Source organism: Bos taurus, chromosome 12, assembly GCF_002263795.3.
Source record: "Bos taurus isolate L1 Dominette 01449 registration number 42190680 breed Hereford chromosome 12, ARS-UCD2.0, whole genome shotgun sequence".
Taxonomy (NCBI): domain Eukaryota; kingdom Metazoa; phylum Chordata; class Mammalia; order Artiodactyla; family Bovidae; genus Bos; species Bos taurus.
The window spans coordinates 53,135,258-53,161,968 of NC_037339.1; positions in this window are offsets into that span (position 1 = coordinate 53,135,258).

The window sequence follows — 26,711 nt, forward strand, 5'->3', positions numbered from 1 at the left end:
GGGCTGAGCAATTTTAATGTAAAATACTAAGTGTGGGACAAATGTTACCAAATCAGGTGCCAATGGAAACTGTGGTTTGAGAAGAGGGACTGATGTCTCTCATCGTGGTGAATATTAACCAAGGGATGAATGCAGAGATCTTACCTTTGCCCTGGTCCTGCCTTGTGATCCTAAGCTGTTTCTAGCCCCCAAATCTTCAGTCTCCTTGTGCTGTGTGCAAACCAGACCACAAGCCACTTAGAGACCAAATGGTGACAGCCGGCACACCAGCACACATTGGGGGTCATTCCCAGGGGACTTCTGCATGCTGCAGGGCACAACCGACCCTTGGCTGCGGATGCTCACAGGAAGTTTCAACATGATCTATGTAAATCCCAATCCGGTATACTACCAACCTGCTGACAGCTGTTGCTTGGCAGACACTGGCTCAACCCACTTCCAGAAGTGCTTTAACAGCACTTTGCCGGCACTTCCTATTTAGGTGGGGAGGCAGGGCAGCAGAGATAGAGGCAGCAGGCTGACTGGATCTGAGTGTCCCAAATGGGTCACTTGTGGCTGGGCCCAGAAATGAGTGTGCGTGACCTGTACTTTGGGTAGCCTCGCTCTCCTCCCCACACACCCCGTGCTCACACGCAGGCAGTGTGACAGTGAGGAGACGTCTTCCCAAACACTGACTCACTTCAGAAATCAGGCTTGTGGTACTTTATGAATGTGTGTGGAATGTCAACTCTGTGTAGATAAGTCTGTCTTGTTGTATTTTTTTAAGTAATTTTTTTTAATTAAAAAAATTTTTAAATTATTTTTTAAAGTAATTTTAAACTGAACATCAGAAACTATGTATTCATAAATAATACTTTTTAAAATACAAGATAGTATTGCCATGAGCTGTTGCAGGAATCAATGTAATCATATTAACTAAGAATCTGTCTAATATTATCTTTTTAGACACACTAACATCTTCATGATTGCTCACATACATTCATATACACATTTGTAAATTGTGTTTATGTACATGGTCCCATCACTTCATGGCAAATAGATGGAGAAACAGTGGAAACAGTGTCAGACTTTATTTTTGGGGGTTCCCAAATCAGTGCAGATGGTGACTGCAACCATGAAATAAAAAAAACATTTACTTCTTGGAAGAAAAGTTATGACCAACCTAGACAGTATCTTAAAAAGCAGAGACATTACTTTGCCAACAAAGGTTCATCTAGTCAAGGCTATGCTTTTTCCAGTAGTCATGTATGGATGTGAGAGTTGGACTATAAAGAAAACTGAGTGCTGAATAACTGATGCTTTCAAACAGTGGTGTTGGAGAAGACTCTTGAGAGTCCCTTGGACTGCAAGGAGATCCAACCAGTCCATCCTAAAGGAAATCAGTCCTGAATAGTCACTGGAAGGACTGATGTTGAAGCTGGAACTTCAATACTTTGGCCACCTGATGTGAAAAGCTGACTCATTGGAAAAGACCCTGATGCTGGGAAAGATTGAAGGCAGGAGAAGGGGAAGACAGAAGATGAAATGGTTGGATGACATCGCTGACTCAATGGGCATTGAGTTTGAGTAAACTCTGGGAGTTGGTGATGGACAAGGAGACCTGGCATGTTGCAGTCCATGGGTTGCAAATAGTCGGACACGACTGAGTGACTGAACTGAACTGAACATGATTATATATCATACTATGCATTTTGATTTCTCATCTTTCCCTTTATAAACATTCTTTCATTCATGCCTAGTACTAACTCCCAGACAAAATGTGCTTTTAAGGATTAATGTTGAGTAATATCAGAAAGTTATAACCCTGAAATATTAGCTTATTAGAAAATAAAAGTTAGTGATTTTTTACTTAGCATTTGGCTTCATTTCAATCCTGGGTTAGTGTACTAACCAGTGTACTTCTAGCTGGGTTTGAAATATTACCTAAAATTATATCTCTTATTGATTATTACATTCGGTCATACATTACTGTCACAACTGTTAAGCAAGAACCTTGATTTGCTTTCCTTAAGTCAGTTTAATTTTCTGGCAAGTCACTAAACTGTACTTTCCTAGACAGGAGTGTCTTTCTATCTTCCTTACTCCAATGCCTATCACATAGAAGAGCTTAATACACATTTCCCTAAGAAATATCCCCAAATCCTGCTTCTCAGTGTCAGTTTTGAGCTTGGGAATAATGATAGCCTTGGAAAAGTAAACTTAAAAGTCCGAACCCTTAAAATCGGTGTGAAATATCCCAAAGTAAGTTTCCCATGTACTTCCCCCACAGGGCTTATCTTTTCTCATTTTTATGGTTTGCCTCTGGATGCCCCAAAGAAGCTACCATAACTGTACATGCCTATTTTCACCCTTTCATCAAACTTTTGCTAAGTTGATGAAGAGTCCTCTCGTCCCTTAGTAGCAACTGTGGTACATTTTGGAATTTCCAAAACCCATCAGACTCCCATGGTATGCCTGAGACAGGTGTCCACGTGAATGAAATTAGCAACCCTCGGCTGCAGCCACTAGTGTATTGCAAACCCTGACAAGGCAGAACAGGAAGAGATGGATGTCGACTGGATGCCAGTCCATCCCTTCGGGCTGGAGAATGCTCTAATAACAGTGTGTGCTCAGGAATGTCCGACTCTGCAACCCCAGGGACTTTGGCCTGCCAGGTTCCTCTGCCCAAGGAATTTTCCAGGCAAGAATTCTGGAGTAGGTTGCTATTTCCTCCTTCAGGGGATCTTCCCGAGCCAGGGATCAAACTCACATCTTTTGGCAGGTGGATTCTTTACCACTAGTGCCACCTGTGAAGCCTAGAGAATACTCGACTACAAGGAATAGAATGGGTCTGTTCAAGGCCACAGTGGACAGTGCGCTCTTCCGTCATTTGCTACATGATCCAAACTTCTAGTAGTAGACTCAGAAGCAAATATGCAGAACCTCCCAGTAATGGGTGCACATGACTCTGACAAAACAGGTACATTTAGAGATCTTGTTATTTATTCTCCCTAAAAGGTTGTTTCACATGACATGATAATAAAATTGATATCAACAGTTTGGAACAGTCATGGGTGAATAAGGGAATGGGATATTTAAAATTTATCAAATGGATTGAATGCATGAAAATTTGTTTTTTGCGGTTGTGGAAGATTAGCTTCAGAGAGAAAGATCCTCTACTGAGCACGTATGTTATGCTCTAAGGGACATTGTCTATTCATATACTTACTAAAGCTCTTGTCTGTTGAATTTAAATAACAAACACCAAAAAATAATAGGGAACTTTTCAACAGGTAAACTATTGTAACTATTTTATCTGTTTGCAGCACTTTTACATTCATAATGTAACACAAAAATATTCCTCTCTCTTTTCTCCTCTCTGTCACACAAATATGAAACAGAAAAAGCAACAATAACATGTATAATTTTTACTGGATTATTCTCTAATTTAGATGACTGAATTGTACACAATTTAATGATTACAAAGTACCCAAAATACTGCTAAAGTCAAATCTTAAAGTTTTCCCCCCACATCTATCTTCCATGGTGGTCTAACTAGATACTTGCCCACTGTGATTGTTGACAGAAGGTTCTTACATTTTTGGAGAAACCACAGTTATAGTTCTAGTTAAGAACTCTCTCTCCTCATCATCAAGCCTAGGCAAGTTTCCACAGACTGTATTTTTTCCTGTTTGCCCCCACCAAGAAATCCTTTAAGGGAACAGGAAAAATTCAAGAGTCCCCTTTGCAAATTGTAAGTAATCAATCAAAACTCCTTTAAAAATTCTGATTAGCACAGGCATAAGTCGTATAAAAAGTAGACTTGTGGAAACTGAAACTGGAAAGGAATTGAGTTTTCTTCTCATCCTTTAGCACAAAATTCTGGGTTTACAACTTTTAAAATTCTATTATGAAAGTAAGATAACCATGTTACAAAAAATCAAAAATAATGCAAATATTAATTTGTGATCCCAATGGTTAATTCCATAACCTTTTTTTCTTTGGATTAAAAAATACAAGTTTTTAGGGAATTCTTTGGCAATCCAGTGGTTAGGACTTGGCACGCTCTGTGCCAGTGCCCCAGGTTTGATCCTGGGTCAGGGATCTAAGATCCCTCAAGCCAGGCGATATGGCTAAAAAAAAAAAAGAAAATACAATTTAAAAAATCACATCCAATTAAAAAACACAAATAGTCATAAAATAAAAGAATAGGAACACAGCATATGCACGCAACTGAAATATTTTCAAAAAGACAGTTGACAGCTGTTGAAAGTGAAAGTCGCTCAGTCCTGTCCGACTCTTTGCGACCCCATGGACTGTATAGTTTGTGGAATTCTCCAGGCCAGAATACTGGAGTGGCTAGCCGTTCCCTTCTCCAGGGGATCTTTCCAACCCAGGGACTGAACCCAGGTCTCCCAACATTGCAGGCAGATTCTTTATGAGCTGAGCTACCAGGGAAGCCCTATTGACAACTACTGCTTTACAGCAAATAAAAGATCTCATCAGCAAGCTAAAAAATGAGGAGTTCATTACCTTCTTAAAAAGTCATAGTCAAACCAGCACAATTGTCAGGCACACAGATGCTAGAGTCAAAGTTTCTGGTTCTAAAGCTTAACTTTGCTACAGAACCCTTCCCATAATCTTGGACAGGTCACCATGGTTTCCTTACCTGTCAAATGACAATACTCATTGTACCTAGTTTGCCATGGCTTGCTGAGTTAATAATAGGAAATATTGAGGAAAAATCCTAGAATATAATATGTAATATTATAGGAAATCCTAGGGAAAATCTAATAGGGAAAATCCTAGAATTCTAGGAAAAATCTAGAATATAATACATAATGAATAGTAGTATAAGATGAGCTTACATGTCATTGTTACTATTCTTCAGTTTCTGTTCGAACCTGCGTCTCCTACATTGTAGACAGACACTTTACCTCCTGAGCTACCAGGGAAGTCCATTTCTTCAGTTTCTAGTATTTTTAAAATAAATATTGACCACAATGAAGAATAATTGTATTACTAGTTTCTGAAAGTTTCATTAAATAATAATGAATGGTAAATTTCTTTTTCAATTTGGAAACCAAATTTAGTAAATCTCTTAGACTATTATTATAAGCTATATTTCAGGATTAAAACCCTTCCCCGTAAGGGAGCATATAAGTTTCTGTGTTTTGTACTATCATTTGGAAAGTGGATGCTATCACACTGCTGCTGCTGCTAAGTCGCTTCAGTCGTGTCCAACTCTGTGCAACCCCATAGATGGCAGCCCACCAGGCTCCCCTGTCCCTGGGATTCTCCAGGCAAGAACACAGGAGTGGGTTGCCATTTCCTTCTCCAAGGTATGAAAGTGAAAAGTGAAAGTGAAGTCGCTCAGTCGTGTCCGACTCCTAGCTACCCCACGGACAGCAGCCTACCAGGCTCCTCTGTCCATTGGATTTTCGAGGCAAGCGTACTGGAGTGGGGTGCCATTGCCTTCTCCCAGGAGGTGGAAATGTTGCACTCAGAAAGTCCATTCTGGATGACTGCAAATGTTACTAATGGGAAGAAATTCTAGTGTATCTAATTTCATCACTGATAAATCTATCAGTCACAACAGGCCTGCATTGGGACTAAGTCTAGGAATCTTACATGCAAAATATTTTTGCTTACTTCTGTGGTCTACAACTTGAGAACCATTATTTTATCATTTAGGATTGATAAGGCAGCCAGTTTCCTGCCCTAGACATTTTGTCAGATAAAATCAGGTTTTATCAGATTTCATCTTAGTTTATCACAAAACACTCCTGGTTTTCTTTTAACCTACGTCATGATGGTAATCTTCTCTGTGCATGAAATAGCGAAGATTCTCACTAGATCACCTGTGATAAGATGTGTGACTAGTTTCTCACGCAAAATATTTAAGTTTTGAAATTATTTCCTCTTTCCTCCAGGAGAGTATAAATAAACTTTTCCTGTGTGACTGTTTGGTTTTCTTCAAAGTATGTTAGATCATAATTATCACAGCCATATTCTCTATTTCAAGTAGAGAAGCGGCTGCCTATCACTTAACTTAGCAGAACTTTTTGTTCAGATTTCCAGATAAGACACAATATTGGCTTTAAAAATGAAAAAGGGCAGGCTGTTTCCCACAGAGTCCACCGGTGTTCATAGGATGAGAAACTGGCCCCCGTGTTGTCTGATAAAAAAGGAATTCCCAGCATGGAGCTATTTTTAGTGCATCTGATGGAACATCAGTGCCCATCCACATTTCCTTAACATGTTGTGCTACATTCTCCCTCCTAGCATTCCAGGGTTCATTTATTACCCAAAGTAACAGGGAGAAGTCACTTAAGAGTCTTCTCTCCCAAGGAGAAATGAAAAGCTGTTATTATTTTACTAACACATGTTTCTCTTTCTGCAGCCAATACAGAACAATATTTGTATCTCTACTAAAAATGATCACACACACTGAGAGATGGACAATCCCTTCCAGAATATTTAATTTGTTTTGTGACTGTAACATCAGTATGTTTAAATTACATGTTTATTTCTGTCTACATTTTGGATGAGCTCCTAGTGACTAAAAATAGAAGTTTGTGTTTACTTTGCTGCCTTGATTTCTTGACTAATGGTTAGTTGTTGACTTCTTTATACAGTGAGATCTTGGATAAAAACAATATGCTCTCTCTTAAATAGAACACAAAAACAAGTAAAGAAAGAAATATTTTATAAAATCTATTAAGCAAAACTTTGGCCAAAATATAATCTGATTTGCCATAAATTAAAAAGATTGTAATAATAACCATTGTTCTTGAATATTATTTTTAATATCTCTCCCCCTTCTCAAATACATAATTTTGACTTAATAATAGTTAATCATTTGACCAAAACTAGATTTCTTGCTCATGTACAGACATTTAGCAAATTCACAGGTTAATAATACAGATGGAAAGAAACAATTCTGGATAATCTCCCTTTGATTAAAACAACTTTTATCACAGCTCGATATCCCTCTCATTTTACATAGTTTCTAAGATTCTATTAAAGTTATTTGTCAGAAAGAAAATCTAGATTATAGGTAAGAGTAGTTGAAAATATATATAGAGAATAGGATTGAATTGCATAGAATAGAATAAATGTTGGAGAGGTGCATGCTTATGTATGCTTGTGTGTGTGTGTGTGTGTGTATGAGATACCATATAGGATCATATAATAAAACACCATTCTTTCTTTTTTTCTTTTGCAAGTCAATTTTTATTTTGTTTGTTTTGCTAATGGATAACTGGAGGTATCACATTACCATGATACTCAGTATTTTGATTCATTTAAAAATGTTATATTATGGTATGTGCTGCTGTGTTGAATCGCTCAGCCGAGTCTGAGTCTTTTGCAACCCCATGGACCGTAGCCCACCAAGCTCCTCTGTCTGTGGGGATTCTCCAGGCAAGAATACTGGAGTGGGTTGCCATGCCTTGCCCTCCTCCAGGGGATCTTTCCAAACCAGGGATCAAACCCTAGGTCTCCCTCATTGCAGGCAGATTCTTTACTGTCTGAGCCACCAAGGAAGCTCAAGAATACTGGAGTGGGTATCCCATCCCTTCTCCAGGGGATCCTCCTGACCCAGGAATTGAACTGGGATCTCCTGGGCTTCCTTGATAGCTCAGTTGGTAAAGAATCTGCCTGCAGTGCAGGAGACCCTGGTTCAGTTCGTGGGTTGGGAAGATCCACTGGAGAAGGGATAGGCTACCCACTCCAGTATTCTTGGGCTTCCCTGGTGGCTTAGCTGGTAAAGAATCTGCCTGTAATATGGGAAACCTGGGTTCAATCCCTGGTTTGGGCAGATCCCCTGGAGAAGGGAAAGGCTACCCACTCCAGTATTCTGGCCTGGAGAATTCCATGGACTGTATAGTCCATGGGGTCACAAAAAGTCTGACACAACTGAGCCACTTCCACTTTCATTTTCTCCTGCATTGCAGGATTCTTTACCAGCTGAACTACCAGGGAAGCCCATGGAAAATTGTAAACACATACAAAATAGAAAAAGTGGTAAAATAAATCATCGTATTCTCCTTAGTTATTTACTACTACTTATTAATCCATGACCCTATTTCCTGAGAAATCTGTATGCAGGTCAAGAAGCAACAGTTAGAACTGGACATGGAACAACAGACTGGTTCCAGATTGGGAAAGGAGTACATCAAGGCTGTATATTGTCACCCTGCTTACTTAACTTATATGCAGAGTACATCATGAGAAACTCTGGGCTGGAAGAAGCACAAGCTAGGATCAAGATTGCCAGGAGGAATATCAATAACCTCAGATATGCAGGTGACACCACCCTTATGGCAGAAAAGCAAAGAAAAACTAAAGAGCCTCCTGATGAAAGTGAAAGAGGAGAGTGAAAAAGTTTTCTTAAAACTCAACATTCAGAAAACTCAGATTGTGACATCCGGTCCCATCACTTCATGGCAAATAGATGGGGAAACAATGTAAACAGTGACAGACTTTATTTTCTTGGGATCCAAAGCCATGAAATTAAAAGGTGCTTGCTCTTTGGAAGAAAAGCTATGACCAACCTAGACAGCATATTAAAAAGCAGAGACATTTACTTTACCAACAAAGGTCCATCTAGTCAAAGCTATGGTTTTTCTAGTAGTCATGTATGGATGTGAGATTTGGACTATAAAGAAAGTTGAGTACCAAAGAACTGATGCTTTCGAACTGTGGTGTTGGAGAAGACTCTTGAGAGTCCCTTGGACTGCAAGGAGATCCAACCAGTCCATCCTAAAGGAAATCAGTCCTGAATATTCATTGGGAGGACTGATGCTGAAGCTGAAACTCCAATACTTTGGCCACCTGATGTGAATAACTGACTCATTGGAAAAGACCCTGATGCTGGGATAGATTGAAGGAAGGAGGAGAAGGGGATGACAGAGGATGAAATGGTTGGATGGCATCACCGACTCAATGGACATGAGTTTGAGTAGCCACTGGGAGTTGGTGATGGACAGGGAGGCCTGGTGTGCTGCAGTCCATGGGGTCGCAAAGAGTCAGAAATGACTGAAAGACTGAACTGAACTGAACTGATTGAACCCATGACCCATTATTATTTATCTATACCCATTTCCAGTTTTCCCCATCCAATTATCTGGTGCAACTAAGACACTTTTGTAAAATTAGGAATTTGAAGGGTGAATATCATATAATGCTACACCCACTGAGTTGCCAAAAAAGTCTACTAAAATCTATAGATCTGAGGTTTAAATTTAGAAATTTTCAGTTGCATATTTTTCATTCTAAAACAGTTGACCACCCAGTTTTTAAAAAGAAGAGTTTCAAAATACTGCAAAAGTGAAATGATTCATAAAACAAAATCTATACAAAGTAGAAATAAATAAAAAAATTAAAATACATGTTTATTTTAAAAGCACATATGTTTTACATTAAGGGGAAGGTGTAACTTTGTCAACCGTCTTTTTTTCTCAAATATTCAGGGTACATTTTTATCACATTGTGCCAACATTCAAATGTCAGTGGTTCATTACTGTAAAAAGAGAATCTTATTCAAATGACTAATAAGGAAGTAAAAATTCTAATCTTTTCCTAGAGTCTTGGGGAAACAAAGTCTATTTTATGGCTTCAAGATCATTGCTAGGAAGATTTTTAGGTGTTCTTTTAGGGTTCTTTCTTGAATTCTTCACAGGAATTAAACATTTTTTTTTTTTTTCTGACTGAGAAATGTTACCTAAGAGAAAATCACTTTTCAATTGTTATGACTCCTTAAAGCATGTAACATCTCTTTTGTTGACAATATCCTTCCCAATTCTTCCCCAGCATCTGTGAGTATCAAACGTCTCTGTTTTGATTCAGACATAGAGTATTATCATTTTCATATTAAAAAGAACATATTTGATTCCCCACAAGAATGGACCTCTCCTGGGGATATACTGACACTTTGTCAGATGTGTTAATCCCAAGGAGGATGTCAAGAGGGACACACTTGCCTGAGTCCCTACTGAGGGTTAGAAAAACATCCTGGCCTGTTCCTTTGTAGCTTATTAGTTTCCTGAGCTAAGTTAGGGATTAGGACGAGAGGTGTGGCTGGAATCCCTTCCTGAAGATTGTGATTCTGAGACTCAGAGGACTCAAGACCCAAGTTTCCCACAGCAGAGCCAGAAAAATAAATAAATAATAATTAGACCTGTACCTCTGACATTTAGCCACTCCTGTGGTATTGTATCTTGGGCTTGATATATTTTGTTTTCCTAGTTTAGGCTGTAAACTGCTTATCAGTTCAGTTCAGTTCAGTCGCTCAGTTGTGTCCGACTCTTTGTGACCCCATGAATCGCAGCACACCAGGCCTCCCTGTCCATCAACAACTCCCGGAGTTCACTCAGACTCACGTCCATCGAAGTCAGTGATGCCATCCAGCCATCTCATTCTCTGTCGTCCCCTTCTCCTCTTGCTTATAGCTAAGAGCAAATATTTTGTTCCCACTAAATACATACATATTTTCTGAACTCTGCAGATAATAAAAATAATAATCATATCCTCAAAGTCAACTGAGGCTGTATGGGCCTTCTTCTTGTGACATAATCTGTAGAGCAAGGTGTTCTTATACATGATTCAAAAGAGACTGCTGCTGCTGCTGCTAAGTTGCTTCAGTTGTGTTCGACTCTGTGCAACCCCATAGATGGCAGCCCACCAGGCTCCCCTGTCCCTGGGATTCTCCAGGCAAGAACAATGGAGTGGGTTGCCATTTCCTTCTCCAATGCGTGAAAGTGAAAAGTGAAAGTGAAGACGCTCAGTCGTGTCCGACCCTCAGCGACCCCTTGGACTGCAGCCTTCCAGGCTGCTCCATCCATGGGATTTTCCAGGCAAGAGTACTGGAGTGGGGTGCCATTGCCTTCTCCATCATAAGAGACTATGAAGGAATAAATCTGTGGATTTTGTCAGAAGGAGAATTTGTGCTCAAGATTTCATTAACCAAACTATTTTTATTGACATGTTCTTATTATAGCAGAATTAGGAAGGAAGGGCTTCAAGTTGGCAGGAGTTTACCTGTTCAGGTCAACAAAGAAATAGGCACCTATAATGTGCTAGACCAGACAGCAGAAGCTGGTGGGCTTAGAAATGTAGTCTAGTCTTTTATTTCTCATTTTTTTCTCTATAGCTGGATCTCATCTAATTTAAAAAATAAAATCTCACACTCTGAGGGAAAGTATTTCTGGGGCTCTGAAATTCAACAACTGTGTCCAGACTTCAAACCTACCAGTTGTGAAGTCAGAATCTTAGCTTCCGTAAGTGAGCCTGGTTCTGTATGCATGTATGGCAGAGTGTAACAGGTGTTGCAGTGATGTATACAAGGTACACGAAGGGGCTGAGACATACACAGTGGCTTCTCTTGTTTTCAAGCAGCAAGCACGGCTGAACCCCAAATCCACTTCCAAGATGGAAGGAACTCAAATTCTCTGTACCTCTTTTTTTTAATTTATTTTAATATATCTGACTTATTCGTGTATTTGGCTTCACCAGCTCTTAGTTGCTGCATGCAGGATCTTTAGTTGCAGCATGCAAACTCTCAGCTGTGGCATGTAGGATCTAGTTCCCTGACCAGGGATGGAACCCAGGCCCCCTGCAATGAGAAGGTAGGGTCTTAGCCATTAGACCACCTGGGAAGTCCCTCTCTGCACATCTTAAAGAGCTCAAGAAGTCATTCCTTTTGAACGATATAGTCCACAGTCTGAGCAGAACTAAATATTGAATAAAATAAACCAGAGTAGTAGTTAGCATAGAAATTCTGAAAAGATTACTTGGTATTATTATACTTAAGAGCATGACTTATCCTAGGCAGAATTAAGAAATTACTTTGGCTTGTTTTCTTCACCTTCCCATTTCCTTTTCGGGTTTCCTTCACAATTCATACCCCAATCTCTCAGAAGCTTCTTTCTCTATCCTAACACTGTTAAGTGGCTGATTCTAGTGGGAAGTAATGCTTTTCTGAGGTGTTGGCTTATATTGGTTAAACCTCTATTAGCTGAACAGCTGCTCTACATTTTAATAGAGGGTCTCTAGAACACACATTTGCGGGTTCTGGGAATTAGGAAGTGGACGTCTTTGTCTGAGGAGGGGCGTGTCAGTATTTGGCATGCCATAGTCATTTCCTGATGAAACACAGGTTTACTATGATCATTGTTACCTTTTTCTCTTTACCTATTCAATTACTCCCTCCCCCAAATTTTCCTTTTACCTTTGGTCCAAATTCTACACTCCTTCATAAATTCATTCCTCAAGGGTTATCAAGCATCTACTAATCTACCAAAAGCCAGGCCTTGCATTCTGTGTAGGAAATACAAAGTTGAACATAGAGTAGTCCCTAGTTTTTGAGAATTCATAGAGGATGGGGGATTGTTGTAGAGACAGTAAAGTTCACTGTGTTACTTTCTCAAGGTTTCCCGTCACCGTATAGGTTAGGAAATGTAGGCAGTCGTGAAATGTGCCACTTCTGGACTGTGGTAACTTGTGGGTAACTTTTACCTGTGCCATTAGGTACAACTACAAAACTATGGACTTCCAGCCTGAGTTCCTGAGAGACTATGTAACCGAGCTTCCTGAAAATGTGTATGGAACATGAAATGTAGGAGAAGCAAGATTTTTTGCTGTGTTGAACTGTTGAGATTTGAGACTTTTTTTGTAATTATCAGATACAGCCTGTTTGACTCTAACTAATACAGAAAAAGGTTTATGTAGTCCTCTATGGTTCCAAATAGGAAAAGGAGTACATCAAGGCTGTATATTACCACCCTGCTTACTTAACTTATATGCAGAGTACATCATGAGAAATGCTGGGCTGGAAGAAACACAAGCTGGAATCAAGATTGCTGGGAGAAATGTCAACAACTTCAGATATGCAGATGACACCACCCTTATGGCAGAAAGTGAAGAGGAACTAAAAAGCCTCTTGATGAAAGTGAAAGAGGAGAGTGAAAAAGTTGGCTTAAAGCTCAACATTCAGAAAACGAAGATCATGGCATCTGGTCCCATCACTTCATGGGAAATAGATGGGGAAACAGTGGAAACAGTGTCAGACTTCATTTTGGGGGGCTCCAAAATCACTGCAGATGGTGACCACAGCCATGAAATTAAAAGACCCTTACTCCTTGGAAGAAAAGTTATGACCAACCTAGATAGTATATTCAAAAGCAGATACATTACTTTGCCAACAAAGATTTGTCTAGTCAAGGCTATGGTTTTTCCTGTGGTCATGTATGGATGTGAGAGTTGGACTGTGAAGAAGGCTGAGCACTGAAGAATTGATGCTTTTGAACTGTGGTGTTGGAGAAGACTCTTGAGACTCCTGCAAGGAGTCTGGACTGCAAGGATTGCAAGGAGATCCAACCAGTCCATTCTAAAGGAGATCAGCCCTGAGTGTTCTTTGGAAGGACTGATGTTGAAGCTGAAACTCCAGTACTTTGGGCACCTCATGGGAAGAGTTGACTCATTGGAAAAGACTCTGATGCTGGGAGGGATTGGGGGCAGGAGGAGAAAGGGACGACAGAGGATGAGATGGCTGGATGGCATCACTGACTCGATGGACATGAGTCTGAGTGAACTCCGGGAGTTGATGATGGACAGGGAGGCCTGGCGTGCTGCGATTCATGGGGTCACAGAGTCGGACACCACTGAGCCACCGAACTGAACTGAACTGATGGTGTAGTGCACCAGTGTAGCTAATAGTTGGAAGTAGAAAACTCTAAGAAACACAGAGGGAACATTTGAGGTGGTTCTTAAAGGGGAACAGAAAGCCTGAGATGGGTAAGGTGTGAAAATAAGCATTTCCTCCACAGAACAGAGTGCACACACGAAGGCTTGGGAGTCTGAGAGAGTCCAGTCTATAGGGAAGGGTCACAACTTCTGAGGGAGTGAGATGGAGCCCAAAGGCTAGGATTGGTGGGTGGAGGGACTTGAATGGCATTCTAAAGAATTTTGCTTTCATTTTATAAGCTAGAGGTTCTCTAAAAGCCTTTTTAAATTAAAAAAAAAAATCTTATTGCAGTATGGTTGCTTTACTTTGTTGTGTTAGTTGTTTCTATAGAGCAAAGTAAATCAGTTGTATGTCATATATTCACTTTTTGTCACCACAGAGTAGAATTCCATGTGCTATATAGTAGGTTCTCATTAGCTATCATGTCTTTTATACATTGTAGTGTATATATGTCGATCCCAATTTCCCCCTTGGTGTCTGTACATTTGTTCTCTACATTTTAATAATTATGTTCCTTTATTTCTGCTTAAAATAATACTACAAGTGCATTATATAAAGTTGGAAAGACAGAAAAACAAATGAAAAATTATAATAATATTTATACTGTCACACTGGGCAAGAACTGTTCATGCTGCTTTTGTTCTTCCTTCCTTCAAATATACATGTGTGTATGTGTGTACACATACATACACATGGACACATAAACGCATATATATGTGCTTGATTTTTTTCCTTAAAAAGTGGGATCATGTTATATAGGCACTATTTTGTTTTTTAACCTTTCCAACTAAAATTCTCAAAAAAAAAAAACAACTCTCAGTTTGGGCTGATTAAGTTTCAGTGACAAAAGGATATAATTTATTTAGCTATTTGGCATATAGGAGAAATCCACTGTTATAGAAAATCTCATTTTAAGTAGATATATAAAAATTAGTTTTATTGAGGAACAATTCATATTGAATGAGATTTACCCATTTTAAGTGCACATTTGAGGAGTTTTGACAAATGTATGCAGTATGTATGAGAACCCCATGAACAGTATGAAAAGGCAAAATGATAGGATACTGAAAAAGAAACTCCCCAGGTCAGTAGGTGCCCAATACGCTACTGGAGATCAGTGGAGAAATAACTCCAGAAAGAATGAAGGGATGGAGCCAAAGCAAAAAGAATACCCAGCTGTGGATGTGACTGGTGAAAGAAGCAAGGTCAAATGCTGTAAAGAGCAATATTACATAGGAACCTGGAATGTCAGGTCCATGAATCAAGGCAAATTGGAAGTGGTCAAACAAGAGATGGCAAGAGTGAATGTTGACATTCTAGGAATCAGCGAGCTGAAATGGACTGGAATGGGTAAATTTAACTCAGATGACCATTATATCTACTACTGTGGGTAGGAATCCCTCAGAAGAAATGGAGTAGCCATCATGGTCAACAAAAGAATCCGAAATGCAGTACTTGGATGCAATCTCAAAAACAACAGAATGATCTCTGTTCGTTTCCAAGGCAAACCATTCAATATCACAGTAATCCAAGTCTATGCCCCAACCAGTAACGCTGAAGAAGCTGAAGTTGAATGGTTCTATGAAGACCTACAAGACCTTTTAGAACTAACACACAAAAAAGATGTCCTTTTCATTATAGGGGACTGGAATGCAAAAGTAGGAAGTCAAAAAACACCTGAAGTAACAGGCAAATTTGGCCTTGGAATAGGGAATGAAGCAGGGCATATACTAATAGAGTTTTGCCAAGAAAATGTACTGGTCACAACAAACACCCTCTTCCAACAACACAAGAGAAGACTCTGTACATGGACATCACCAGATGGTCAACACCGAAATCAGATTGATTATATTCTTTGCAGCCAAAGATGGAGAAGCTCTATACAGTCAGCAAAAACAAGACCAGGAGCTGACTGTGGCTCAGACCATGAACTCCTTATTGCCAAATTCAGACTTAAATTGAAGAAAGTAGGGAAAACCATTAGGCCATTCAAGTATGACCTAAATCAAATCCCTTATACAGTGGAAGTAAGAAATAGATTTAAGGGACCTGATCTGATAGATAGAGTGCCTGATGAGCTATGGAATGAGGTTCGTGACATTGTACAGGAGACAGGGATCAAGACCATTCCCATGGAAAAGAAATGCAAAAAAGGAAAATGGCTGTCTGGGGAGGCCTTACAAATAGTTGTGAAAAGAAGCGAAAAGCAAAGGAGAAAAGGAAAGATATAAGCATCTGAATGCAGAGTTCCAAAGAATAGCAAGAAGAGATAAGAAAGCCTTCTTCAGTGATCAGTGCAAAGAAATAGAGGAAAACAACAGAATGGGAAAGACTAGAGATCTCTTCAAGAAAATCAGAGATACCAAAGGAACATTTCATGCAAAGATGTGCTCGATAAAGGACAGAATGGTATGGAGCTAACAGAAGCAGAAGATATTAAGAAGAGATGGCAAGAATACACAGAAGAACTGTACAAAAAAGATCTTCATGACCAAGATAATCACGATGGTGTGATCACTGACCTAGAGCCAGACATCCTGGAATGTGAAGTCAAGTGGGCCTTAGAAAGCATCAGTACGAACAAAGCTAGTGGAGGTGATAGAATTCCAGTTGAGGTATTTCAAATCCTGAAAGATGATGCTGTGAAAGTGCTGCACTCAATATGCTAGCAAATTTGGAAAACTCAGCAGTGGCCACAGGACTGGAAAAGGTCAGTTTTCATCCCAATCCCAAAGAAAGGCAATGCCAAAGACTGCTCAAACTACCTCACAATTGTGCTCATCTCTCATGCAGTAAAGTAATGCTCAAAATTCTCCAAGCCAGGCTTCAGCAATATGTGAACTGTGAACTTCCTGGTGTTCAAGCTGGTTTTAGAAAAGGCAGAAGAACCAGAGATCAAATTGTCAACATCCACTGGATCATGGAAAAAGCAAGAGAGTTCCAGAAAAACATCAATTTCTGCTTTATTGACTATGCCAAAGCCTTTGACTGTGTGGATCACAATAGACTGTGGAAAATTCTGAAAGACATGGGAATACCAGACCACCTGACCTGCCTCTTGAGAAATCTGTATGCAGGTCAGGAAGCAACAGTTAGAACTGGACATGGAACAACAGACTGGTTCCAAATAGGAAAAGGAGTTCGTCAAGGCTGTATATTATCACCCTGCTTATTTAACTTATATGCAGCGTACATCATGAGAAATGCTGGGCTGGAAGAAACACAAGCTGGAATCAAGATTGCCGGGAGAAATATCAATAACCTCAGATATGCAGATGACACCACCCTTATGGCAGAAAGTGAAGAGGAACTAAAAGGCCTCTTGATGAAGGTGAAAGTGGAGAGTGAAAAAGTTGGCTTAAAGCTCAACATTCAGAAATGAAGATCATGGCATCCGGTCCCATCACTTCATGGGAAATAGATGGGGAAACAGTGGAAACAGGGTCAGACTTTATTTTTCTGGGCTCCAAAATCACTGCAGATGATGACTGCAGCCATGAAATTAAAAGACGCGTACTCCTTGGAAGGAAAGTTATGACCAACTTAGATAGCATAGTGAAAAGCAGAGACATTAGTTTGCCAACAAAGGTCCGTCTAGTCAAGGTTATGGTTTTTCCTGTGGTCATGTATGGATGTGAGAGTCGGACTGTGAAGAAAGCTGAGCGCCAAAGAATTGATGCTTTTGAACTGTGGTGTTGAGAAGACTCTTGAGAGTCCCTTGGACTGCAAGCAGATCCAACCAGTCCATTCTAAAGGAGATCAGCCCTGGAATTTCTTTGGAAGGAATGATGCTAAGGCTGAAACTCCAGTACTTTGGCCACCTCATGTGAAGAGTTGACTCATTGGAAAAGACTCTGATGCTGGGAGGGATTGGGGGCAAGAGGAGAAGGGGACGAGAGAGGATGAGATGGCTGGATGGCATCACTGACTCGATGGACATGAGTCTGAGTGAACTCCAGGAGTTGGTGATGGACAGGGAGGCCTGGCGTGCTGTGATTCATGGGGTCACAAAGAGTCGGACATGACTGAGCGACTGATCTGATCTGATCTGATGCAGTTCTGTAACTGCCAGCACAATCAGGATACAGAACATTTTTTATCACCACCCCAAAGCACCCTTGTGCCCCTCTCCACCACCATTTGCTATGTCTTTCCATGAAATAGTAAAGCATTTCTTTTCCAACCTGTAGGCACATGGGCTTCTTGCACACACATTCATCTCAAGTGCTCTGGAGAGTGAATGCCTGATTCAGTGAAGTGCTTAATATGGCACCCAGATATTTAATTCTGTGAGTGCCATGTAAATTACATATTTTCAAACTCTTATATATTTTTCACAAGTGTGAACCTACATTTATGTCTCATGACCGCCCGGAGTCTACACCTTACCATAGGGTTCAACTCGGTGTTGTACATTCTTAGGTGTCTACATGCTTTAATGAAACTCTGTCAAGACATTTTTGTTAATGCAGAAATAGATAACTACAAAAGCACTATTTCATTTACTTAGATCTTTCTTCCTTTTTTTTTTCTGTTTCCAAATTTACTGATAACTATCTTCTCTTTAAGTTTCTCAAAATGGCATCCAAACATGTCATTCTTTAGCCCCGTTCTCATTCCACAATTTTCCTCTCAACCCTTTGCTTACTCTTTATTTTTTTTTCTTTTGAAACTTATTGCATTGAATACTTAAGTCGTTAACATGTCATTTTTAAAAACAAAACCATTCAAAATTATATGTTTACTTTTGTTATTAATTTCTTATTTCATTTTGTATTACAGTGAAAGGATATGTTTTTCATATTTTCTTGTTTGGAAGGATTATCGATAGTTTCATTGTGGCTTTAAATAAAATTAATGCTTGAAAATGCTCAAACAATACTAGAAAAGGAAATGAATTCTAAATATTTGTAAGATATAATCCATATCAATAGTTTTCCTTTTATTAATAGAATCAAATAAGTTAACATTTTTATATTAAATTAAATGTTAATTTAAACTCATTCTGCTATTTAAAACTCTACCCATTTTATATTTTTTAAGTTAATTGAAACAAAATACATATAGAAAAGTGTATAAATAGTAAGTAAAAGTTTCAATAATTAACACAAGTAGAACACAGCAATGTAACCTCTATCTAGGTCAAGAAATGGCTCCCTGTGCTTTTTATATCTACATGATTTGTCAGACCCTGGAAGATGTATGGATTTACTGTTCCTAAACCATTGTTCAACATGGAAATGCTCAAGCCCCTTCCAGGAGCTACTAATCTCAATTGGTAGTTCATCTGAAATCTGGGAAGTTCTGGGGCACAATTCAGGAACAAATGTTTTTCTTCCTGAATTTTAACTGTTCTGATTTATCTCCATATTCAAACCTTCACCAAATGATGCATATTTTCTGAAAGCTGTGTTTCTTCAAATAATTTATGCTACCACACCCTTAGATTGAGAGCTTATTACTTCTTGCCTATACTAGAATGCAAACTCCTCACACCATCTCCAAAATTACCTCCCCCCCCCAAAAAAAAAAGAAAAGTTGAGTCCAGTTAATCCCTTCTTGACTATTTAATGCCAATTCAGTTCAGTCGCTCAGTCGTGTCCAACTATTTGTGACCCCATGAATTGCAGCACCCCAGGCCTCCCTGTCCATCACCAACTCCCAGACTTCACTTAAACTCACATCCATCGAGTCGGTGATGCCATCCAGCCATCTCATGCTGTGTTGTCCCCTTCTCCTCCTGCCCCCAATCCCTCCCAACATCAGAGTCTTCTCCAAAGAGTCAACTCTTCGCATGAGGTGGCCAAAGTATTGGAGTTTCAGCTTTAGCATCATTCCTTCTAAAGAACACCCAGGACTGATATCCTTTAGAATGGACTTGTCAGATCTCCTTGCAGTCCAAGGGACTCTCAAGAGTCTTCTCCAACACCACAGTTCAAAAGCACCAATTCTTAGGCACTCAGCTTTCTTCACAGTCCAACACTCACATCCATACATGACCAATGGAAAAACCATAGCCTTGACTAGACGGACCTTTGTTGGAAAAGTAATGTCTCTGCTTTTCAATATGCTATCTACGTTGGCCATAACTTTCCTTCCAAGGAATAAGTGTCTTTTAATTTCATGGCTGCAATCACCATCTGCAGTGATTTTGGAGCCCAGAAAAATAAAGTCTGATACTGTTTCCACTGTTTCCCCAAATATTTCCCATGAAGTGATGGGACCAGATGCCATGATCTTAGTTTTCTGAATGTTGAGCTTTAAGCCAACTTTTTCACTCTCTTCTTTCACTTTCATGAAGAGGCTTTTTAGTTCCTCTTCACTTTCTGCCATAAGGGTGGTGTCATCTGCATATCTGAGGTTATTGATATTTCCCCTGGCAATCTTGATTCTAGCTTGTGTTTCTTCCAGTCCAGCGCTTCTCATGATGTACGCTGCATATAAGTTAAATAAGCAGGGTGACAATATACAGCCTTGACGAACTCCTTTTCCTATTTGGAACCAGTCTGTTGTTCCATGTCCAGTTCGAACTGTTGCTTCCTGACCTGCATATAGGTTTCTCAAGAGGCAGGTCAGGTGGTCTGGTATTCCCATGTCTTTCAGAATTTTCCACAGTCTATTGTGATCCACACAGTCAAAGGCTTTGGCATAGTCAATAAAGCAGAAATTGATGTTTTTCTGGAACTCTCTTGCTTTTTCCATGATCCAGTGGATGTTGACAATTTGATCTCTGGTTCCTCTGCCTTTTCTAAAACCAGCTTGAATATCTGGAAGTTCATGGTTCACGTATTGCTGAAGCCTGGCTTGGAGAATTTTGAGCATTACTTTACTGCGTGAGAGATGAGCACAAAAATTGTTGCGGTAGTTTGAGCATTCTTTGGCGTTGCCTTTCTTGGGATTGGAATGAAAACTGACCTTTTCCAGTCCTGTGGCCACTGCTGAGTTTTCCAAATTTGCTAGCATATTGAGTGCAGCACTTTCACAGCATCATCTTTCAGGATTTGAAATAGCTCAACTGGAATTCTATAACCTCCACTAGCTTTGTTCGTACTGATGCTTTCTAAGGCCTACTTGACTTCACATTCCAGGATGTCTGGCTCTAGGTCAGTGATCACACCATCGTGATTATCTTGGTCATGAAGCTCTTTTTTGTACAGTTCTTCTGTGTATTCTTGCCATCTCTTCTTAATATCTTCTGCTTCTGTTAGGTCCATACCATTCTGTCCTTTATCGAGCACATCTTTGCATGAAATGTTCCCTGGTATCTCTAATTTTCTTGAAGAGATCTCTAGTCTTTCCCATTCTGTTGTTTTTCTCTATTTCTTTGCACTGATCACTGAAGAAGGCTTTCTTATCTCTTCTTGCTATTCTTTGGAACTCTGCATTCAGATGCTTATATCTTTCCTTTTCTCCTTTGCTTTTCGCTTCTCTTCTTTTCATAGCTGTTTGTAAGGCCTCCCCAGACAGCCATTTTTCTTTTTTGCATTTCTTTTCCATGGGGATGGTCTTGATCCCTGTATCCTGTACAATGTCATGAACCTCCGTCCATAGTTCATCAGGCACTCTATCTATCAGATCTGGTCCCTTAAATCTATTTCTCACTTCCACTGTATAATCATAAGGGATTTGATTTAGGTCATACCTGAATGGTCTAGTGGTTTTCCCTACTTTCTTCAATTTAAGTTTCTCAAAATGGTATCCAAAACATGTCATATTTGGGCCTATTCTGAATCCACAAATCTCTCCTCAGCTCTTTACTTACTCATCATTCCTCAAATACAACTTTTTCAAGTTCCTCAAAGTGGTACTCTATGCCTACCAATATTTGGGCCCATGTTCCTTCTATTTATTTCTCTTTTCACCCTTTATTATAAATCAAATCATACAACTTGTTCTTCCTCAACAGCAACTGAACTTATTCACCGTTCCACCTGGAACGTCTTTTCCCTCTCTTCATTTCTTACTTTGAATCCTTTCATGAAAAACTCCCCAGTCAACACCACCTTTCCCATTCCCAAGTGAGAATTAGAATTCCACTTTCACCTAAGTTTTTACTATCAGACTTGAATGAGTGTTCAACATGACCCAGCCTCTTCCTGTAACTGAGGCCACTAATTGTTACTTGTAGTCCAACTCCATTTACATTTCTAAAACCTTAAACTTGTGGAAGGTCTGGGCTCCAAGGTCATCCTTATTGTCATCCAAAATTACTTTGTGACTCAGTTTTGGAAGTGAGGTGTGGTCTCCTTCTGGGAACCATAATTTCCACTAATGTAAATTAGGTTCCAATCTTATTAAACTTATATGCAGAGTACATCATGAGAAACGCTGGGCTGGAGGAAGCACAAGCTGGAATCAAGATTGCTGAAAGAAATATCAATAACCTCAGATATGCAGATGACACCACCCTTGTGGCAGAAAGTGAAGAAGAACTAAAGAGCCTCTTGATGAAAGTGAAAGAGGAGAGTGAAAAAGTTGGCTTAAAGCTCAACATCCAGAAAACTAAGATCATGGCATCTGGTCCCATCACTTCATGGCAAACAGATGAGGAAACAGTGGCTGACTTTATTTTTCTGGGCTCCAAAATGCAGCCATGAAATTAAAAGACGCTTACTCCTTGGAAGGAAAGTTATGACCAACCTAGACAGCATATTAAAAAGCAGAGAGATTACTTTGTCAACAAAGGTCCATCTAGTCAAAGCTATGGTTATTCCAGTGGTTGTGTATGGGTGTGAGTTGGACTATAAAGAAAGCTGAGAGCCAAAGAATTGACACTTTTGAACTGTGGTGTTGGAGAAGACTCTTGAGAGTCCCTTGGACTGCAAGGAGATCCAACCAGTCCATCCTAAAGGAGATCAGTCCTGGGTGTTCATTGGAAGGACTGATGTTGAAGCTGAGGCTCCAGTACTTTGGCCACCTGATATGAAAAGCTGACTCATTGGAAAACACCTTGATGCTGGGAAAGATTGAGGGCAGGAAGAGAAGGGGATGACAGAGGATGAGATGGCTGGATGGCATCACTGACTCAATTGACATGGGTTGGGTGGGCTCCAGGAGTTGGTGATGGACAGGGAGGCCTGGCTTGCTGTGGTTCATGGGGTTGCAAAGAGTCGGACATGACTGAGCAACTGAACTGAACTGAACTTGTTACTGATATTCAGAGTCCTAATACCTCTGTTTACCTGCAGGGTCACTCCTTGCTGTTGCCAAACTCACTCCTACCTAAAAGTGTCCTGAAGGCTCATCTGCAAATCACACCATACAGGCTGAGTCCCTTCTTCTGAGAGACCTCCATCTGGCTGGTAACTGCCTTCCTAGCTCCCTAGGCATTGGCTTTGGGAGAATGGGAACCTTGAGTACAGGCCAGGTGATGGTAGTCCTGCAGGTACACTCTGTATTGTCTGATTGATTTAAAGGAATATCTTTCCGGAGCTCATATGGAGCATTATAATGTATTTTATACACCACTACTTTCTTAATTTATTTTTTTTGAAGGATAATTTCTTTACAGAATTTTCTTGTTTTTTGTCAAACCTCAACATGAGTCAGTCATAGGTATACATATCTCCCCTCCCTTTTGAACCTCCCTCCCATGTCCCTCCCCATTTCACCCCTCTAGGTTGATACAGAGCCCCTGTTTGAGTTCCTGAGCCATACAGCAAATTCCCATTGGCTATTCATTTCACATATGGTAATGTAAGTTTCCATGTTACTCTCTCCATACATCTCACCCTCTCCTCCCCTCTCCCCATGTCCATAAGTCTATTCTCTATGTCTGTTTCTCCATTGCTGCCCTGTAAATAAATTCTTCAGTACCATTTGTCTATATTCCATATATGTGCAATAGAATATGATATTTATTTTTCTCTTTCTGACTCACTTCACTCTGTATAATAGGTTCTAGGTTCATCCACCTCATCAGAACTGACTCAAATGTGTTCCTTTTTATGGCTGAGTAGTATTCCATTGTGCATATGTACAACAGCTTCTTTATCCATTTATCTGTCAATGGACATCTAGGTTGCTTCCATGTTCTACCTATTGTAAATAGTGCTGAAATGAAAATGGGATACATGTGTCTTTTTCAATTTTGGTTTCCTCAGGGTATATGCCTAGGAGTGGGATTGCTGGGTCATATGGTGGTTTTATTTTTTAAGTAATCTCCATACCGTCTTCCATAGTGGCTGTATCAATTTACATCCCCACCAACAGTACAAGAGCATTCCCTTTTCTCCACACCCTCTCCAGCATTTATTGTTTGTAGACTTTTTGATGATGGCCATGGCACCCCACTCCAGTACTCTTGCCTGGAAAATCCCATGGACTGAGGAGCCCATAGGCTGCAGTCCATGGGGTCGCTAAGAGTTGGACACGACAGCGATTTGACTTTCACTTTCCACTTTCATGCATTGGAGAAGGAAATGGCAACCCACTCCAGTGTTCTTGCCTGAAGAATCTCAGGGACTGGGGAGCCTGGTGGGCTGCCATCTATGGGGTCGCACAGAGTCGGACATGACTGAAGCAACTTAGCAGTAAATCTGTCTGGGGTGAGGTGATAACCTCATTGTAGTTTTGATTTGTATTTCTCTAATAATGACCAACATTAAGCATCTTTTCATATGTTTGTTAGCCATCTGTATGTCTACTTTGGAGAAATGTCTGTTCAGGTCTTTTTTCCATTTTTTGATTGGGTTGTTTGTGTTTCTAGAATTGAGTTGTATGAGTTGCTTGTATATTTTGGAAATTATTCCTTTGTCAGTTGTTTCCTTTGTTGTTATTTTCTCCCATTCTGAGGGTTATCTTTTCACCTTGCTTATAGCTTCCTTTGCTGTGCAAAAGCTTTTAAGCTTAATCAGGTTCCACTTGTTTACTTTTGTTTTTATTTCCATTACTCTAGGAGGTAGGTCATAGAGGATCGTACTTTGATTTATGTCATCAAGTGTTTTGCCTATACTTTCTTCTAAGAGTTTTGTAGTTTCTGATCTTATATTTAGGTCTTTAACCCATCTTGAGTTTATCTTTGTGTATGGTGTTAGATGCCAAAGAATGCTCAAACTACCACACAATTGCACTCATCTCACACGGTAGTAAAGTAATGCTCAAAATTCTCCAAGCCAGGCTTCAGCAATATGTGAACTATGAACTTCCTGATGTTCAAGCTGGTTTTAGAAAAGGCAGAGGAACCAGAGATCAAATTGCCAACATCCGCTGGATCATGGAAAAAGCAAGAGAGTTCCAGAAAAACATCTATTTCTGCTTTATTGACTATGCCAAAGCCTTTGACTGTGTGGATCACAATAAACTGTGGAAAATTCTGAAAGACATGGGAATACCAGACCACCTGATCTGCCTCTTGAGAAATCTGTATGCAGGTCAGGAAACAACAGTTAGAACTGGACATGGAACAACAGACTGGTTCCAAATAGGAAAAGGAGTTTGTCAAGGCTGTATATTGTCACCCTGTTTATTTAACTTATATGCAGCGTACATCATGAGAAACGCTGGACTGGAAGAAACACAAGCTAGAATCAAGATTGCCGGGAGAAATACCAATAACCTCAGATATGCAGATGACACCACCCTTATGACAGAAAGTGAAGAGGAACTCAAAAGCCTCTTGATGAAGGTGAAAGTGGAGAGTGAAAAAGTTGGCTTAAAGCTCCACATTCAGAAAACGAAGATCATGGCATCTGGTCCCATCACTTCATGGGAAATAGATGGGGAAACAGTGTCAGACTTTATTTTTCTGGGCTCCAAAATCACTACAGATGGTGATTGCAGCCATGAAATTAAAAGATGCGTACTCCTTGGAAGGAGAGTTATGACCAACCTAGATAGCATATTCAAAAGCAGAGACATTACTTTGCCAACAAAGTTTCGTCTAGTTAAGGCTATGGTTTTTCCTGTATCATGTATGGATGTGAGAGTTGGACTGTGAAGAAGGCTGAGCGCTGAAGAATTGATGCTTTTGAACTGTGGTGTTGGAGAAGACTCTTGAGAGTCCCTTGGACTGCAAGGAAATCCAACCAGTCCATTCTGAAGGAGATCAGCCCTGGGATTTCTTTAGAAGGAATGCTGCTGAAGCTGAAACTCCAGTACTTTGGCCACCTCATGCAAAGAGTTGACTCATTGGAAAAGACTCTGATGCTGGGAGGGATTGGGGGCAGGAGGAGAAGGGGACGACAGAGGATGAGATGGTTGGATGGCATCACTGACTTGATGGACGTGAGTCTGGGTGAACTCCGGGAGTTGGTGATGGACAGGGAGGCCTGGCGTGCTGCGATTCACGGGGTCACAAAGAGTCGGACGATCTGATCTGATCTGATGGTGTTAGATAGTGTTCTAGTTTCATTCTTTTACAGGTGGTTGACCACTTTTCCCAGCACCACTTGTTAAAGAGATTGTCTTTTCTCTATTGATTATTTTTGCCTCCTTTATCAAATATATAAGCTGTCCATAGGTGCATGGATTTATCCCTGGGCTTTCTGTTTTGTTCCATTGATCTATATTTCCATCTTTGTGCCAGTACCATACTGTCTTGATGACTGTAGCTTTGTAGTATAATCTCTAGCTCCATTATTCTTTCTCAAAACTACTTTGGCTATTCAGGGTCTTTTGTGTTTCCATATGAATTATGAAATTTTTTGTTTAGTTCTGTGAAAAGTGCCATTGGTAATTTGATAGAGATTTGCATTGAATCCATAGATTGCATTTGGTAGAATAGTCATTTTCACAATATTGATTCTTTCTACCCAGGAAGATGGAATATTTCTCCATCTGTTCCTGTCATATTTGATTTCTTTCATCAGTGTCTTATAATTTTCTGGGTACAGTTCTTTTATTGGCTTAGGTAAGTTTATTCCTAGATATTTAATTCTTTTTGTTGCAATGGTGAATGGGATTGACTCTTTAATATCTCTTTCTGATTTTTCATTGTTAGTGTATAGAAATGCAAGTGATTTCTGTGTATTAATTTTGTATCTGC